Here is a 16,340-nt window from a genome sequence, read left to right on the forward strand (position 1 = left end):
AATTGAATTTGGTCTTAGTATTGTGATTTGAACTGATTCTAATTACTTATGACACCCTGTCACTAAACAAGTCCATAAATTGTATGGTGTTTACATACAGTGCGACAGGCACCCTGTTTGAGGTTAAGTGGATATATAAATCCAGTGGATGGTTAAATCCAGACAATTTGCGTGACCCCAGTGTGAATCATTTGGATTTCAAGCCAGTTTAGAATCTGCATTGTGGTTTTTGCCTCACAGCAGAAGCAAAACTAGTATGTTATCATTGTTTTAATCAAGCTTTTTTTAATTCGTCACTTCTGAAAACTTAGTGCAAAATTGAATTGTAAGCAATATGTACAGCAAAGAACCGAGTGTTGCCTAATTTCAGGGCCCATGTGCTGTGCTGGCTTGTTCATTAATCCAATTATCTATTGGAATTTTAGCATCTTTGGAGAATTAAGTGTGGTTCCATGCTAAGGTGCAATAAAGCATCCGATAGTAATTTAACACAACAATAACCAGGACATCAGACAGAACTTTAATGATAATTCGAACTGTGTTTTTCCCATCATCATCTTCCCCTGTCCTCCAGTGTGCATAGAATTTCCATCATGTAACTTTATTCCTGAAAAACAAATATGACAAGCTGATATACTGCAAATGGAGAAATCATCCACACACATTATATATGTATAAATATATGTATATGTAAAAAATGAAATGTCATGCTCTATTATAAATACCTATACTTTCTCTTGTGCAAAGAAAACAGTTGGGTCAATGTATCCTTGGAGAGTCCAATTTTCTTTTGTAGAGTATTTGATATTTTCGGTCCTTTTGTCCCTCTTGGGGAATCACTGCGTCAGCTGCCTTTTAGGGTGGAGGGAGGGTTACTTATTCCCAATTCTCTATCAATGTTAATGGGACGAAACATGCACAGACAACCCAAGATGGCTTTTTGCCTTTGATTTAATACATGGTTTCATTTGCAGTGGAGTAGTTCCAGAGCTCTGCTCAATAATTTACCCAATGCAACAAAAAACCAGCAGAAAATAGCATTTCTCTCCCATGCTAGTTCTGATGAAAGGTCACAGAGCTGAAATATTTGGCTGGATTTTATGGCCCCCCCAAGGTGGGGTCGGAGGAGGTGGAGTCCCATAGAATCGTAATTGGAGGCGGGGGGCAGAGGGCCCGTCACCGGCACGTCGCCAAGCGATTTTCCTGGGGGCGGGAGAGGCCGACAATGGCCTTTCTGCCCAGAGAACAATTAAGGCCCTTAAGTGGCCTATTAACAGCACCTAAGGGCCTCTTCCCCCTGCCACTGGGATCTAACCAGCGGTAGGGGGTGCCGCTGCCATGCAGGGAGGGCAGCTTGTGAAATGAGGTGCCCTACCCACGGGCTTGGTGAGTTCCTCTTCTGTGGGCAATCTGTGGCCCCCGGAGGACCCCTGCCAGCAAAACCCACACCTCCGTAGATCCCCTTCCCCCTGGACTTCACGCTCGCCGACCACCCCCTCACTGGGGCCTTCCGGACTGGCCCCAGTGACCCCATTCCACTTACCTGAGGCCAGGGTCTCCATCACTAGGCCTGAGTCCAAGGCCTCTGCAATACTGGCAGTGGTCACCGCTCCCAGTGGCACTGCCGATACTGCTGAACTGCTGGCCCTGAGATTGGCCGGCAGCTCTTGGAGGCTGGATCGCCATCTTTAAAGGGACGGAGATCCCAGTGCCAGAAACATCGCCACCGGAACAACAGAGGATTGCACCAGGGTGGTGGTGGGGGGTGCGATTGCGTAAAGTCTGAGGCAGGTCTCTCCCTGCCTTTTCGGTCTGGCATCGGGAGCCTTGACGGCTACATGAAATCGAGCCTACTAATTCTGTCTCCCTCTCCACAGATGCTGCCAGACCTGCTGAGTATCATCATGAGAAGCTTTTTATGTTGTCTGATGCACCATAAATGAGATGCATGGAGCTCAGTTGATTGAAGATCTCAAATAGGTTTATTAGCAGCTAACAAGTATATACAGTGCAGGGCTATCTATTTACAGGCCTTACCGCTCGATGTTACAGTAGCTGAGTGAGACCGGCATGTAGTCACATGACTGCATCCTGGTACTCGGCTCATTAGCATACTAAGATCTTAAAGGTACATCACTCTTAAAGGCAATCACACACCATCCCCCCTTCTTTCCAAAGATAAGTCTCATATGCTAAAAGTGGAAACATATAACATTAAGTAACATCAAAATTATTTACAGAAAGATAGAGATTGTGAAATTTGGAACATAGGAACATCGGAGCAGGAGTAGGCCATTCAGCCAATTGAGCCTATCCTGCCATTCAATATGATCACGTCTGATCATCCACTTCAATGCCTTTTCCCCCACACTATCCCCATATCCCCTTAGGTCATTTGTATTTAGAAATCTGTCAATCTCTGTTTTAAACATACTCAATGACTAAGCTTCCACAGCCGTCTGGGCTACCGAATTCCAAAGATTCACAACCGTCCTCATCTCTGCTCTGTGGCTTCCCCCTTATTTTGAAATTGTGTCCCCTGGTTTGAGATTCCCCAACCAGGGGAACCATCTTAGCTGCATCTACCCTGTCTATCCCTTTATGTATTTTGTAGGTTTCAATGAGGTCACCTCTCATTCTTCGAAACTCTAGAGAATACAAGTCCAGTTTCCCCAATCTCTCTTCATAGGACAGTCTCGTCATCCCGGGAACAAGTCTGGTGAATCTTCGTTGCACTCCCTCTATGGCAATAATATCCTTCCTACTGTCAGGGTATCAAAACTGCACACTATACTCCAACTGCGGTCTAACCAAGGTTCTATACAATTGAAGCAAGACTTCACTACTCCTGTACTCAAATCCTCTTGCGATAAAGGCTAACACACCATTAGCCTTCCAAATTGCTTGCTGCACCTGCATGTTAGCTTTCAGTGACTTATTGACAACGACACTCAGGTCACACTTTCTAATCTCTTACCATTTAAGAAATACTCTGCACATCTATTCCTCCTAACAAAGTAGATAACCTCACATTTTTCCACATTATATTCCATCTGCCATGTTCTTGCCCACTCACTATGTCTGTACAATTCCACTTGAAGCTGCTTTGCATCTTACTCTCAACATAGGTTCCCACCTAGTTTTGAGTCATCCGCGAACTTGGAAATACTGCATTTGGTCTCCACATCCAAATCATTGATACATATTGTGAACAGCTGGGGCCCAACCACTGATCCTTGTGGTACCCCACTAGTCACAGCCTGCCAATGCGAGAATGACCCATTTATTCCTGCTTTCTGCCTGTTAACCAATCCTTAATCCAAGCCAGTATATTATCTCCTATCCCATGTGCTTTAATTTTGCTAACCAATCTCCTGTGGGGTACTTTATCAAAAGCCTTCTAAAACTCCAAGTATACCATGTCCACCGACTCCCCTTTATCAATGCCGTTAGTAACATCCTGAAAAAACTCCAACAGGTTCATCAAACATGATTTCCCATTCATAAATCTCTGTTGACTATGCCCAATCATATCATTATTATCTAAGTGTCCATTTATCACATCCTTTAGAATAGATTCTAGCATTTTCCCAACAACTGATGTAAGGCTAACAGGTCTGTAATTCCCTGTTTTCTCTCTCCCTCCCTTCTTAAATAGTGGGGAGACATTTGCAACCTTCCAATCTGCAGGAACCGCTCCAGAATCTATAGAATTTTGGAAGATGATCACCGATGCATCTACTATCTCCATAGCTACCTCTTTCAACAGTCTGGGATGTAGAATATCAGGTCCTGGGGACTTATCAACCTTCAGCTCCATTAATTTCTCCAATAGAACCTTTTTACTAATACTAATTTCCTTCAATTCCTCATTCTCCCTAATCCCTTGGATCTCTAATTCTGGGAGACCTCTTGTATCTTCCTCAGTGAAGACAGACACAAAGTAAATATTTAGCTTCTCTGCTATTTCTCTATTCCCCATTATAAATTCTCCTGACTCTGCCTGTAATGGACTCACATTTGTCTTAGCCAAACGTTTCCTTTTTACGTACCTGTAGAAGCTTTTACAGTCCATTTTTATATTTTCGCGAGCTTACGTTCATATTCTATTCTCCCTTTCTTTATCAGTTTCTTGGTTCTCCTTTGCTGTATTCTAAAATCCTCCCAATCCTCAGGTTAACTACTATTTCTGGCAACTTTATAAGCCTTTTCTTTTAACATTATACAATCCTTAACTTCCTTTGTTAACCACTGTTGACTGCCTTTACTTTTGGGGTTTTTGTGCCTTGAAGTTGCTGTAAGCTATGTAATATTTCTTTAAAGACTATACATTGCTTATGTACTGTCAGACCTTTTAATGTATTTTCCCAATCCACCTCAATCAATTTGCCCCTTATACCTTCATAATTTCCTTTGTTCAAATTTAACACCCTGGCTTCAGATTGAACTACCTCACTTTCAAACATTATGTAAAATTCCATCATATTATGGTCACTCATCCCTAAAGATTCTTTTACAACAAGGTTATTAATTAGCCCTTTCTCATTACATAATACTAGGTCTAAAATAGCCTGTTCTCAAGTCGGTTCCTCAACATACTGCTCTAGAAAACCATCCCTAACACACTCCAGAAACTCATCCTCCACAGCATTAGTGCTCATTAGATTTACGCAGTCTATCTGCAGATTGAAGTACCCATGATTACTGTATTACCCATGATACATACATCTCTAATCTCCTGATTAATACAATGCCCCACACTACCACTACTGTTTGGTGGCCTATAAACAACTCCTACCAATGCTTGCTGCCACTTGCTGTTTCTTAGCTCCATCCAAACAGATTCCACATTTTGTTCTTCCGATCTGAGATCCTCCCTTACTAATGTACTGATCCTATCCCTCCTTATCAGTGCAGCACCACCACCTTTTCCTTTTTGCCTGTACATCCTAAATGTCGAATATCCTTGAATATTCAGTTCCCAGTCTTGGTTGCCCTGTAGCCACGTTTCCGTTATGGCAATTAGATCATACCCATTTACCTCTATTTGGGCCTTTAAATCATCTACCTTGTTGCGAATGTAGAAATATAGAGGCTCAAAAGTCCATAGGTCGTCTCGGTGGTTTGACAACGCTTGCTTGGGGAGTTTGCGTCTCATCTGTCTCATTGTCTTTCTGAAGTTTCTCCCTCTCTGCATTCAGTTTCTGTTGTTCTGCCTTCAGCCTGCTCTGTTGCTTTTCTCAAGATGACCACTTCTAAGGCCTTGTCATTCTTGGAAAGTTCCAGCACTTCATCTTGAAGAGCCAACAGACAATGCTTCAACTCATTCCTCCTCTGCCTCTTCAGGACATTGCAGTCCTTCGCCTCTCCTCATTCTCCATGTCTGAAGGCTTGGGGCTCAAGATCAAGGATCTGTTGAGGGAAGAGTACTTGATCTCATGGAGATACCTGTCCGTTCTGGTTTGTTGTGGTGCTGGCGGTTCTCTAGAGAGCAGAAGTGAAGGCACAGCATAGTTGTGCTATTGCTGGGTTTCCAGACTGCACCATTTGATGCTGGTCAGAGTCTGTAAACTGGTTCCAGCCCTTGGAGATTTCCCCTTGGCAATGCTCTCATGAATAGTTATCATGTTAGATCCTTACACACGGGTAGTCCTACCACCGCTGGTCCGTTCATGTCTACTGGGTAGAACATTTGTGGTGTCCATGCTGACTTGCCGTATCTGCATTGCATTGTTGATGTGCCATTACAAGGGATGGGTGACCTATTGTATGTAGATAACTTGGCAGTTGTCAATTGTATCATTGATCTCTAGTGACTCCAGTACATATCTTTGAGGATTCGGACTGGTAGGATATTTGCACTAGTGCCGGTGTCAATATTGACCTTGAGTGTATGCTTGCCAGCTTTCTTTGAGCGCATGATGTTAATAGTGGCGAAAGCATCCAATTGTTTGACTTCATCAACTTGATGTGTCAGGTTCACAATGTGGAATACCTGTTCATCTTCTGTCTGGGAACTACTTCTCTCTGAGTCGTATTTCTAGTCTGGTTTCTTTTGCCATGGATTTCATGTATTGGCTTGCATTTATACAGGTTTATGGCACTTTCCTTGCTGCTGTTGCCCTTTTGTCTGTTCTTTTGCATCTGACCATGACTTCTGGCTGCAACTTTGGAGCCAGAATTCCTGTATAAGTGGGCCCAGTGTCCTTTTGCACCGCATGCCTTGCACAGGTCACAAAATATAGGGCAGGTTCGCCATGAATGGTACAGACCGCACTTCTTCTTCTTAGGCAGTTCCTCGGGAACGAGGATGACTTTCTTCCACTCCAGGGTTGTGGGTCCTTAGGTAATTGAATAGTCCAATTCTGGTTCTGCAGACTCTGCCACAGGTGGGGCATGCGGTGTTTGGTGAGGTGAATGAATGGGATGCTTGAATTTCCGAACGCTCCTTCCGCTGTTTGCACTTGGTCGCTGCCTGGGCACGTCGACGTTGTTCGAATTGGCTGGCACCTTCGCGGATGCTTCTTCTCCATTTTGGGCAGTCTCGGGCAAGAGATGCCCATGAATCAGTGGAGATGTCACATTTTTTCAGGGAGGCTTTAAGGACATCCTTGTAGCATTTCCTCTGTCCTCCTGGTAGCCTCTTGCGTGACGGAGCTCGGAGTAGAAAGCTTGTTTTGGGAGTCTTGTGTCAGGCATGCAGGCGATGCAGCTTAACTGACTAGCCATGACCAGTGTCTCGATACTGGGGATGTTGGCCTGAGAGAGGACACTGATGTTGGAGCGCCTGTCCTGCCACTGAATTTGCAGGATCTTACAGAGGCACTGCTAGTGATATCTCTCCAGGGCTTTGAGATGTCTGCTGTATGGTGTCCATGTTTCTGACGCATACAGCAGGGCAGGTAACACTGTGGCCCTGCCAGGTTTAAGGTCATTGTCGTCAAACATTCTTTTCCTCAGACCACCGAAGGCTGCACTGGCACACTGGAAGCGATGCTGAGTTTCATCGTTGATGTCTGCCTTTGCTGAGAGGAGGCTCCCAAGGTATGAGAAGTGTTCCAAATTGTCCAGTGGTTCACCGTGGATCTTGATAGTCATGGGGCAGTGTTGCGTTGCGGGAGCAGGCTGGTGGAGGACCTTTGTCTTCCAGATATTTAGCTTAAGGTCCATTCTTTCATATGTCTCCATGAACGCATCAATGTGACCCCACTTACCATACAGCTTGCTTGCTCTTTTCAACAAGGTTATGGTGTTGATACTGTTGGCTGCACCTAGTGCTTGCATGTGCTGTTGTCCAGCTACAATGGCTTCATACTTCCCACCATCTTCCAGCAGCGCATCAATGCTGTGACCTTCCTTTTTCCTCAAGAGGTCTTTCTAGAATACTTCAATGGGTGTTGATACAATCACCAGCTCCATTATTTGGTCTGACACCTCAGCTTCTGAGAAATTGCATTCGTTGCCCTTACTATGGCATCTGCTGATGGCAGAATCACAGAATTGTTACAGTGCAGAAGGAGGCCATTCAGCCATCATGTCCACACCGGCTCTCTGAAAGAGCAACTCCCTCAGTTCCATTCCCCTGCCTTCTCCCCATAACCCTGCACATTCTTCCTTTTCATATAACTCTCTAATTCCTTTTTGAAGCTTCAATTGAATCTGCCTCCACCACGGTCTCAGGCAGCGCATTCCAGACCTTAACCACTCGCTGCGTGAAAAAGTTTTTCCTCATGTCACTTTTGCTTCTCTTACCAAATACTTCAAATCTGTGCCCTCTCATTCTCGATCTTTTCACAAGAGGGAACAGTGTCTCTCTATCTACTCTGTCCAGACCCCTCATGATTTTGAATACCTCTATCAATTCCAGGTGGTGAATTTGAAATTTCACTCGTAATCGGAGCTGATCTTCCAACACTTTCCATATCTTTACGGGATCTTTGTGGTCCTGTTCAGATAATCCAGAGGTATTAGTTCTGTGCAATCCCTCATTTCGATTCACTATCATTATTTTTACAGCCTGATTTCTGATTCTACAATTACTTGGTCTGTAAAGCATAATTGCTTTCTCTGTTAGAACAGTTTGAACTCAGATGGGATATCCAAAGCTTTCCAGTTCATGCTGGAACATTTGATATCCATGTTCCTGCTGTCCATTTTTCTTTAAGACTTGCTTTAAGAACTTGCTTTAAGACCTTGCACTGTGACTCTGTACTGATTTCCCTTAAAACATTCTCTTCTTTAGACTGGCTGGTTTGATTCAAAGTTTATCTAGCTTCCAGCACTCTAGTCTGTCTTTTTATATAGTTGTGCAATAGGCATTTCAAGGGCTTTTTTTAAGAGTTGCTTTTTGCAGCACTCAAGCCTCTCTGTTTACACAGCTGTGGTTCTTCACACACAATGGTTTTAAAAGTTTTTTTTAAACACAGGCTGAGTGAATGAAGGCTCTTCATGCTGAAATGGTTTAATGGTTTTTATTTATAGCTCTAGCTGAGAGCTGCATGAATGGAGGATTCCCATGCTTTTCACTGTCAGGCACCTCCTGTAATGGCGCAGACCTGATCAGCGTGGTGTAGCCTTTGAAAACAATCGATCAGCTCAAGACAGGGATTGGGTTTTCCCTGCTTCCCTCCTATACTGAGCCTTTGAAAAAAATCAACTTTGAAAACACCTCAAAGCTCCCTCCTTTAACTGGTATTGCTGTACCGACTGCACATTGACGCACCCACTCACAGTGATTGATTTGCAGCTTGTCATTCAGCTCTGTCCTCTACAGCTGGAGGTGAGGTTTTTTTCTTCTGTACACTGTTTGGGCCAGTGTTTCTTTCAGTTTTCTCTCTTTTACCTGTTGGCAGTGTCAAAAGCTGTTTTCCTGTGGTCTTCAATCTTGGATTCTGTTTTCTCACCACAGCTGCCACCATGTAATGAGAAGCTTTTTATATTGTCTGATGCAACATAAATGAGATGCGTGAAGTTCAGTTGATTGAAGATCTCAAACAAGTTTATTAAACAGCTAACAAGTATATACAGTGCTGAGCTAACTATTTACATGACTTGCCTCTAGGTGTTACAGTAGCAGAATAGGACTGGCATGTAGTCACATGACTGCATCCTGGTACTCAGGTCATTAGCACGCTAAGATCTTAAAGGTACATTACTCCTAAAGGCAATCACACAAGTGTTTCCACCATTCTCTGTTTTTATTTATCTCCCCTGTCCTGTTTAAGGTCTGTTGCTATGAGTCAATGAGCTCTTCCACTGGCTCCAAGTTGGGAGGGTAGGGGGAGGAGGTTCTGCAATTACAAGCATTTCATATTAATTCATAAAGTATGGAGTGACAAAAGACGATGTGACTCTTCAAGCTCATGTCTTTCATGTACAATTTTGGGTGTCATGAACACTTCTCCCAATGCACTGAATTTCATGTGAAAGGTGAATGACCAGAGGTAATAACCTGAGGAAATGGTAGCATTGTGGTAATGTTACTGGACTAGTAATCCAGTGGTATGACTAATGCTCCGGTGACATGAGTTCAAATCCCACCATGGCAGCTGGGGAATTTAAATTCAATTAATTAATAAATCTGGACTAAAAAGCTAATCTCAGTGATGATCGCAAAACTATTGGATTGTCATAAAAACCCAATCAAGTTCACTAATATCCTTCAGCAGAGGAAATCTGCTGTCCTTACCTGGTCTGGCCTATATGTGCCTCCAGACCCACATCAATGTGGTTGACTCTTAAATGGCACAGCAAGCCATTCAGTTGCATCAAACTGCTATGGAAAAGTCAAATAAGAATAAAACCAGACAGACCACCTGGCATTGGCCTAGGCACTGGAAATGGAAAAGGCACACCCTACCCAGTCAACCCTGAAAAGTCCTGCTCACTAACTTTTGGGGACTTGTGCCAAAATTGTAGAACTGTCCCACAGACTAGTTAAGCAACAGCCTGATGTAGTTAACATGCTTCACCAAGGGTGGCTCGGTAGCACCACTACTGACCGAGCTGTCTAAGTCCTAAGGTTCATAACTACTGGACTGAAACTGCAGAACCAACAAGAGGGAAAAACCTACTTGACCTCATCCTCACCAATCTACTTGTCACAGATGTATCTGACCAGGACAGGACAGTATTGTTGGAGTGACCACCATGTGGAGGCCAAGTCCTGTCATCACAATGAAGACACCCTCTATTGTGTTGTGTGGCACTATCACTATGATAAATGGGATAGATTTGAAACAGATCTAGCAGCTCAAAACTAGGCATCCATGAGGAGCTGTGGGCCATCACTCTACTATTACCATCAAGCCAGGAGATCAACCCTGATTCAACAAGGAGTGTAGGAAAGCATAGCATGAACAGCATCAGGCATACCTAAAAATTTGATGCCCACCTGGTGAAGCTACAACACAGGGCTACATACATGGTAAACTGTGGAAGCAGTATACTATAGACACAGTTAAGCAATCCCACAACCAACAGATCAGATCAAAGCTCTGTAGTCCTGCCATATCCAATTGTGAATGGTGGTGGACAATTAAACAACTAACAGGAGGAGGAGGCTCCACAAACATCCCCATCCTCAATGTTGAAGAAGCCTAGTACAATAGGGCAAGAGACAAGGCTGAAACATTTGCAACCATTTTCAGCCAGAAGTGCTGAGTGGATGATCCATCTATGCCTCCTCCTGAGATCCCCAGCATCACGGATACCAGTCTCAGCCATTTCGAATCATTCCACATGATATCAAGAAATGGTTGAATGCACTGTATACAGAAAAGGCTATGAGCCCTGACAACATTCTGGCTGTAGTACTGAAGACTTGTGCTCTAGAACTAGCCACGCCCTTATCCAAGCTGTTCCAGTACACCTACAACACTGGCACCTACATGATAATGTGGAAAATTGACCAGGTATTTCCTCTCCATGAAAGCAGGACAAATCTGATCCGGCCAATTGCTGCCCTATCAGTCTACTCACATCATCAGCAAAGTGATGGAAGGTGTCATCGACAGTGCTATCAAGCGGCACTCAGACAGCAATAACCTGCTCACCAGTGCTCAGTTTGTGTTCCCCCAGGGCCACTCAGCTCCTGACTTTATTACAGCCTTGGTCCAAACATGGACAAAGAAGCTGAATTCCAGAAGTAAGGTGAGAGTGACTGCCCTTGACATCAAGGCAGCATTTGACCACGTGTGGCATCAAGGAGCCCTAGCAAAACTGGAGTCACTGGCAGTCAGGGGGAAAACTCCATTAGTTAGAGGCTTATCTAGCACAGAGGAAGATTGTTGTGGTTGTTGGAGGTGAATCATCTCAGTCTCAGGATATTGCTGCAGGAGTTCCTCAGGGTAGTGTCCTAGGCCCAACCATCTTCGGCTGCTTCATCAATGACCTAACCTCCATTATAAGGTCAGAAGTGGGGATGTTCACTGATGATTGCACAGTGTTCAGCACCATTCGCAACTCCTCAGATACTGAAGCAGTTCATGCCCACATGCAGCAAGACCTGGACAACATTCAGGCTTGGGTTGATGAGTGGCAAGTGGCATTTGCATCACACAAGTGCCAGGCAATGACCATCTCCAACAAGATAGAAACTAACCATATCCCCTTGACCTTTAATGACATTGCCATCATCAAATCCCCGCCTTCAACATCCTTGAGATTACCATTCACCAGAAACGTAACTGGACCCGCCATATAAATTCTGTGGCTACAAGGCCAAGTCTGAGACTGGGAATTCTGCAGCGAGTAACTCATTTCCTGACTCCCCAAAGCCTGTCCACCATATATAAGGCAAAGTCAGGATTGCAGCTCCAACGACATTCAAGAAGCTCAACACCATCCAGTACAAAGCAGCCCGCTTGATTGCCACCCCATCCACCACCTTCAACATTCACTCCCTCCACCACCGGTACATAGTGGTTGCAGTGTGTACTATCTACAAGATGCACTGCAGCAACTCACCAAGCCTCCTTCGACAGCACCTTCCAAACCCAGGACCTTTACCACCTAGAAGGACAAGAACAGAAGACGGAAACACCACTACCTGCAAGTTTCCTTCCAAGTCACACACCATCCTGGCCTGGAACTATATCGCCGTTCCTTCACAGTCGCTGGGTCAAAATCCTGGAATTCCCTCCCTAACAGCACTGTGGGTGTACCTACACCATATGGACTATAGTGGTTCAAAAAGGCGGCTCACCGCCACCTTCTCAAGGGCAATTAGGGATGGGCAATAAATGCTGGCCTAACCAGAGACGCCAACATCCCAAAAATTAATTAAAAAAAGACCCTTGGAAGTTTTTCTTGACGGCTGAAAATAGTGAAGCAAAACCCAGGATGGTCAGAGTATCATTTTAAGAGGCAGACAAAGTCTCTTTTTTTTCCCTTGCAAAATTGACATTAAAAACCTAAAAACGAAATAAGAATGAACAGAATGCTGGAGATTAGTGGAAAACATGCAATGTGTCTGAGGCTGTGAGTTTCAGTAGAAACTGAGAAACATCAAGCAGACATCTGGGCTTCCACACCCCTCTCCCACTGTGCCACCAATCCCACTCCCAGACCTGGGATGCCAGTATGCTTAATCACTTAGAAACTGTACTGTGCAGCAAGAAAACATTGTGAAGGGACCACTTATTTCCTTCCAAATTTTCATTGTACTATATTGATTTTAACATATTGGCTGCAACCCTTGAAAAGGACAGATTTTCAATATTATTCCTGGTACAGTGTGGAATCTAGGTACAAGACTGTGGACTAACCAGTTATGAAATGTTGTGATCATTCAGTTAGCAGAGTTGAATAGTTGAGATCAATAAATTTATTGCAGGAACATTACTCTCTTTTCAGTGTGCTGTTTAGTTTAGTGATACAGCACTGAAACAGGCCCTTCGGCCCACCGAGTCTGTGCCGACCATCAACCACCCATTTATACTAATCCTACACTAATCCCATATTCCTATCACATCCTCACCTGTCCCTATATTCCCCTACCACCTACCTATACTAGTGGCAATTTATAATGGCCAATTTACCTACCAACCTGCAAGTCTTTTGGCTTGTGGGAGGAAACCGGAGCACCCGGAGAAAACCCACACAGACACATGGAGAACATGCAAACTCCACACAGGCAGTACCCAGAATTGAACCCCACACAGGCAGTACCCAGAATTGAACCCGGGTCGCTGGAGATGTGAGGCTGCGGTGCTAACCACTGCGCCACTGTGCCGCAGTTTTAAATGTTGTTTCTTTGAGTCCACCAGGCTCTTAGACTGGTTCCAAGTTGGGTGGAGAGGGCAAAAGACTATTCAATAAGTAGACTGAAGACTTTCTGGCCCATCAAGCCAATTGTGTGATGGGCCAAATAGCACAACTGCGATCAGATAAACACTTCATGAGAACTGTTTGCTGCTAAAGAACGTGTAACAGTGAAGTTCCAGCCGATATATATCATTAATTGGCAAAACAGATTCTAGCCCGCAGCCAACAACACATTTATTGTGTGACACAGGATGGTTAATGTTACTACATTAAATCCGACAAATCAGATTTACTGTAGATGAACCTATTCCAGGCTATCTATTAGATGGCTATTACTGCAAAGACAAACAGTTTCAACACTATGTCTTGGTCAATGCAGTGAATTATATGAACTGGAAGTATCCAATGATTTTGAAGTTTCAACTGACTACACAAGAATGCTTAACAAGAATGCACATTGATAAAATCTAATCTTTAAAATAGTTTGCCAGTTTAAAAAACGTATGAAAAATTCCAATATTTTATGTATTGATTATTAAATAAATTCATTTATTGACCATCAATGTATTTGGTCATATGATATCTGTTTTCGTAAGTGTTTCTTGTTCCTTCAGTCATCTTGATTAATGTTGGGTTAATCACATTACGACGATTCAGTCAAAACATTACGAGGCCATGAATGATTGTCAGCATTATCACTAGTGTACAGGGATTGCTCTTGCTTCACCTCTACCTTTCATCAAGGAACATTATTCACAGACTTGCTGAACCTTCACTCAGGATAGCATTTTAATTAAAAAAAGGGAAGCTAGCTGGGATATTGAGTAAAGAGCTTTATTTCCACAGTGGGCAAACCCTTACAAAAATAAAAGTTCTTTCAGATGTGCAAAGTACATGAATCTCCCTATGTATGATGCTGCGTGGCGTAGAAGCTGAGCAGATTTGAAAAGCCAAACCGCCCACACGCTGCCTCTGCTTGCCTAGCAACAAGCCATGAGGGGAAAAACATTTTCATCCCTAACAGCACACATGTATTGAGAGATGCAGAGCTGATCTGTCCTAGATTCCTTGATACAAAATTTAGTACTGCAATCTCTGTTGTTAAGTGACCGAATAAATTTGTTTCTGAGGTTTTAGAGGTAAATAATGATCTCGAGGGGTTGCATGTATTTGCATTGACAAAAAGAAAGAATTAGAGATAAATTTTACAAGGCTCTGCTGGATAAGAAAATCGTGCAGGGTGTGAAATGGGCTGCCAATTCAGTTTTACCGAAGAGCAATTTCACCCTCTATATCTTGTGCCTTAAACGAAGACTCGTGTCATAAACAAATTCATGCAGAAATTTTATTTGACATAGTCATTGAATGATATGGCACAGAATGAATCCATTTAACCCATTGTGTTTGTGCCAGCTCTTCGGTAGAACTATCCAATTAACCCCACTCCCCAGCTCTTTCCCCATAGCCCTGCATTATTTACCCCTTCAAGTATTTTTCCAATTCCCTTCTGAAAGTTACTATTGAATCTGCTTCCATTACCCTTTCAGGCAGTTCATTCCAGGTCATAATAACTCCCTGCCTAATTTTTTGTTCCTCATGTCATCTCTGATTGTTCTGCCAATTATCTTAAATCAGTGTCCTCTGGTTACTGACCCTTCTGCCACTGGAACCATTATCTCATCTTCTTACTGTATCTTACTGTAAAAGCCTTCATGATTCCGAACACCTCTCTCAAATCTACCCCTACTTTCTCGGCTCGAAAGAGCATAACCCCAGTTTCTCCAGTCGCTCCACATAACTGTCCCTGATACCATTCTAGTAAATCTCCTCTGCACCTTCTCTTGTTCCAGGCCAGTTAGCTGCACTGTTATTTAGTTGTGTATGATCGCCCATGGTGCTTCTGCTCTAAATATCTTCTTGTCTGAATGTACTGCAGTGCTGCTGATCTTTCCTTTATATAGAGTTTGCATAGGGGCAACCAGACCTGAGGATTAGGATTGCAGCCAGGTTCCCCATCTAATTCACATGGGCATTACATTAAAAGTAGAGCTGATAGTCAGTTGGAAGCCTGCTTTACACCTCACGTAATATTTTTCCAGCAAAGGTTATGATCTAAAATTATTGAACTCAACTTTGAGTCCAGAAGGCTGTAAAGTGCCCAGTTGAAAGATGAGGTGCTGTTCCTTGAACTTACGTTGAGCTTCATTGGAACACTGTCGCAAGCCAAGGACAGAAAGGTCATAATGGGAGCAAGGTAGTGAATTGAAATGACCGGCAGCAGGAAGCTGAGGGTCACGCTTGCGAACTGAACGGAGGCTTCCGCAAAGCGATCACCCGGTCTGCATTTGGTCTCCCCAGTGTAGAGGAGAACACATTGTGAGCAGCGAATACAGTATATTAAATTGAAAGAAGTACAAGTAAAGTCACTGTTTAGTTTGGAAGGAGTGTTTGTGGCCTTGAACAGTGAGAAGGGAGGAGGTAAAAGGGCAGCTATTGCATCTCCTGTGCTTGCGTGGAAAGGTGCCATGGGAAAGGGAAGGCGTGCTGGGGTGACTGAGGAGTAGACCGGGGTGTCACAGAGAGAACAATTCCTTCAGAATCATACTGGAGGTGGCAGAAATGGCAGAGGATATTGAGGCTGGTGGGGTGGAAGGTGAGGACAAAGGGAATCCTATCGAGGTTTTAGACTGATTAGGATTTGTTACATCAATGTTGGGTAACAATGCTTTATCTTACAGCACAGAGCATGCTGTCACTTTGCCTACCCCTCTCATCAGACCTTTGCAGACACTACTGTATCCTATTGTATATATAGGCCCTCATGCAGAAATAAAAGGAGAAGATACCACAAATAGGCAGCAGATCAGTAAGTGAAAGGAAGCTCATTGTTTTGGATATGATCCGTCATCAGAACTAGTGCACCACCCGAATCAGGAGTCTATCTTTCCATTTCACACACCAAATAAATTGCTGTGCATTTTCACCATGTTTTCTCTTCATTTCACATTTCCAGCTTCTCTCCTTTCACTTTGGGCAATTATGCTGTGCTATTCATTTTCAATGTTTCTGCTTTC

The 16,340-nt window shown here is 43.6% G+C and overlaps 1 long non-coding RNA gene across 1 annotated transcript in view; it reads right to left on the reverse strand.

The window, feature by feature from the left end:
- Positions 1 to 540: 540 nt before the first annotated feature.
- LOC137383496 (uncharacterized) overlaps positions 541 to 16,340 on the reverse strand; it is a 68,424-nt gene continuing 52,624 nt past the window's right edge. The window contains exon 3 of the long non-coding RNA XR_010977414.1: positions 541 to 607. This is a non-coding gene — a long non-coding RNA (uncharacterized lncRNA). The remainder of the gene's footprint in view (positions 608 to 16,340) is intronic.

The sequence above is a fragment of the Heterodontus francisci genome, chromosome 24 (genome assembly GCF_036365525.1).
Source record: "Heterodontus francisci isolate sHetFra1 chromosome 24, sHetFra1.hap1, whole genome shotgun sequence".
Lineage (NCBI taxonomy): Eukaryota > Metazoa > Chordata > Chondrichthyes > Heterodontiformes > Heterodontidae > Heterodontus > Heterodontus francisci.